The sequence below is a fragment of the Solanum pennellii genome, chromosome 5 (genome assembly GCF_001406875.1).
Source record: "Solanum pennellii chromosome 5, SPENNV200".
Classification (NCBI taxonomy): domain Eukaryota; kingdom Viridiplantae; phylum Streptophyta; class Magnoliopsida; order Solanales; family Solanaceae; genus Solanum; species Solanum pennellii.
Window position 1 is genome coordinate 62,327,292 of NC_028641.1, and position 3,916 is coordinate 62,331,207.

Below are 3,916 nucleotides of genomic sequence, written 5' to 3' on the forward strand. Positions count from 1 at the left end.
TATGTACACAACACATACTATCTTTTGAAGTACTTTATGGGAAATCTATAAATTTGAATTACTTATTAGCGCTAGAGATTATTTATTGCAATATAATATTGGAGTATTGTATTTAGAAATTGTGGCATAGGACTGTAAATTGTATATGCACTTGAGCAAGGACAACACTTCAAAGTGTTGTCATACATTAGATAAAAAAGGCAACACTTGATAAGTGTGGGCAATATGGTAGCAAAGGCCACGCTTCAAAGTGTAGCTTATAAAGCAACACTTATAAACGTAGCAGCAGAAGCGTGGCTTTTTCTCTTTTAGGCTACGCTTGTAAGTGTAGCTGATAAGGCAACACTTCTAAGCGTAGCTACAAAGTGTGGCCTTTTTTACTTTGAGGCTACGCTAAAAAGTGTTGCTCATATGGCAATACTTCTAAGCGTAGGTAAAAAGCGTGGCCTTTTTTCCTTTTGGCTACGCTTTTAAGCGTAGCTGATACGGCTACGCTTGTAAAGCGTCGCCTAAACTCTAAGGTTTCGCTGCTTTCGGCCACACCTGGAAAAGTGTGGCTTAAAGTCAAAAAGCGTGGCTTTTTACCAAAGGCCACACTTTTTCATAGTTTAGGCCACACTTTTCTAGGGTGGTTGGAGACATAAAATGTTGTAGTGTGAGTTAGCGTTGCCAGAAAAACTAGCAGCAGTACGTCCAATCTTCCACATCTCACTTTTGAAGTAGTGTGTGGATGACCAAGCCTTTGTAGTGCCATTAGAGAGTGTGGGGTGAAAAATAGTCTTTCTTATGAGGATGTAACAATTAAGATTCTTGAACGTCATGTTAGAAGGTTGAGAAATAAAGAAGTCACTTCAGTCAAGTTTTTGTCAAGGAGTCAGCCCGTAGAGGGAGCTACTTGCAAAGCAGAAGCATCCATGAAAACCAAGTATCCTTACCTATTTCCTTTCGATTCCACTCCAGATTGAGGTAATAGTTCCTCTTAAGTTTTCTAGTCATTCATGCGTAAATTAAGTCTTAGAATCATGTTTCCTCAGTTTGTACTTGCATTTTAAGCGTATTTGCACGTTCTCCGAACTCAATCCAGTCAAAAAGTAAGTTCTCACTGTTTATTAGTAGGGTTGCAGCTCTCTCCCTCTATTCCAGCTAGTTTATTCTTCATTCGAGGACGAATGTTCCCAAGGAGGAGATAATGTAACACCCGTATCCAAAACAGACCAAAAACCAGTTTTTCAGAAAATCTATAGGTGCAACAGACGGTGTCAATTGACGGACCGTAGACTGACCCACGGTCCGTCTTGCACATCCATCGATGGAGTTAGAAACCCCAACAATCTCAGCCCAGGAAAAATTCGACTAAGAGTCGAACAATGGACGGACCGACGGTCCATAGGTCAAACTACGGTCGATAGTCTTTATCCGTCGATTGACACCCCATTCGCCCACTCTCTTATAAGAACCACGACTTACCAGCACGGTCCGTGGATGGACCTACGAACTGTAGGTCTGACCGTAGGTGGAAGCTAGTAGAGAGTTATAAGGGGAATACAGTTGGGTAAATTTAATGGATCATAAATCTTAGCACAAAATTAATTAAGTGTCCCATGACATACCCACAGATAGATAATTGAATTAGATTTCCATAGCCACCGACCTTGTTAAAATTAGACCTCTGAGTAAAATGTTAAGTCCCTTTTAGAAAAGGTTTGTGGAACAGGCCTAACCTATGGACGCAAACGACGGACCGTCGATGGAATGGCGGACGTTTATCCAGGTCATTGTTTGGTCCGACAACAATTAACCCAGGGCTCTTTTGGTCTTTTCCCACTTCGTTTAAACCCTAAAATACATCGTTTTGACCCTAAATCATCAAATGTTAGTCAATTTAAGCCAAGAAACATAACTAAAACTTACCCTAAGTCAAATCGTTAATCAAAACATAGAAAATTAGAAGCATGAAAGGAGAAAAAGATCAAGAACCCTAGTTCAAGAACGCATCAAGGTTCTAGCAATTCCAGCCCCGAAATCTAAGTGTTTCTCTGTGAATTTCATCACCAGGTATTTGGGATTTCACTGGTGTGTTCCTTTCACCCATTGAGTCCCTAGTTTTCAATTAGTTCTTGATTCTCTTATCATAACTAAACCGAGCGTTCCTAAAACTTTGATAGAACTTCATATATTTACTATATATATGTTGCAAATCAGATTGTAAAGATATATATAATTCAGTTTATCGCATTAATTTCAGAACCCTAACTTTGGATTCCTTTTGTTCTTGAATTACACAAGCTTTGTCAGATATTTTAGCTATTCAGTTATACATGCCTCTTTTTTTAATACTCCATTATTAGATTAATTTTAGCATTCTATGTTTGCATGTTCAGTTTTGAATTATCCAATAATTGTAGAAAATTAAGACATAATTAGTTAACTGCATAAATCAATGGGAGTAGCATAATACCGGGTTAGACTAGGGTTAAACGTACCCAATTAGTCCCAGAACTACTAGCCAAGTAGGTTGTAAGTCCCCTCTGTGGGCAATCAGTTTAGTGATCACGCCAGCATGCCTTTATACCTTTGGCAGGGTATTTTGGGTCCTCTTGATGGGGCGTATATATTGAAATCCTGATTAGCTTATGTGGTTTTATTATAAATTATTAGTAGCTCCCATAGTTCAGTCAGACTCTCTTGCATTGACCTTTTATCAGTATACTCATTATTTATTTTCAGCATGTTATAAATTTTTCATTGCCTTTTGTTAGTTCATAATTCAGTATATCATGTTTAGATTATTATACTTCTTTTTGTGCTTGTTCTGTTATGTGTTATTTCATTTTTATTCTATCCTACATGCTTAGTACCTTTCAAGTACTGACGCATACGTGCACTACATCTTCTTGTGACGTAGGTTTAGGTTCTCAACATCCAGATCATACATAGATCAATTTTCGATCTTCAGTTCAGCAGATAATGGGGAATCCTCATTCTTCGAGGACAATAGTCATGAGTTTGTTTTTACTATTTAGTCTTTTAGTTTCACTTTTTGCTAGATTTAGCTGGAGCTTGTCCCAGTATTTCTAGTCCAGTTAAAGGGTATTTTAAGACATAGTTAGAGTAAGCTTAGTATTGAGTTAATATTTCCTTTGTATTAAACTCATTGTTTTCAAATATCTCAGTTATAGAATATGGGTATTCCCATCTTTTGGGTTTAAATTATGATTTAGCTTCCGCAACAACTTATTATCTTTAGTATGCTCATGATTCTGCCAGCAGGGTTAGCTTGGGATCACATATGGTCCTAGGTTCCATGTCCGCATCACAAGGGTAGCTCGGGGCGTGACAGCGCAAGCCCCTAACTTTAGAGACTTCATATGGGCACACTGCAGGCGCACTGCCTCAGCCCCTTGGGCGCATCTAGGGCGCGCCACGCCAGCCTCTCCATAGGCAAAATTTTGAGGAATTTTGCCTCTCGTTTTCTAACCCTAAATCGCTTTTAATCAATTTATTTGTCAAGAATTCAATAGTTTCAATTACCTAGCCGAATTACACACTAGTAAACTCAAAAAACACTCAAAACAGTCACTTTCATCTCAAGAAATCATCAAAATCCCAACAAGACAAGATCTTTTATGAACGTCAAGAACACCTATCATGAACTTAAATCCTTCAAGTTTGAGAATAAATTATGCTAAAAATAATATGTTTGGAATGTGGGTGATCTAACGCAATACTATGAAAGCTAACATATTGTAACGACCTGTTTAGTCGTTTTGAGCAGCAGATTTTATTTCTGGAAAAACTGTGTGTGTCGACGGAACCCACGACGGACCGTCATGTGCACGACGGGCTGTCGAGGGGGTCTTGTTCCAAAAGACTTAGACTTCTGAAATTTGGGTACTGAAATCGACTCTCTGAACTT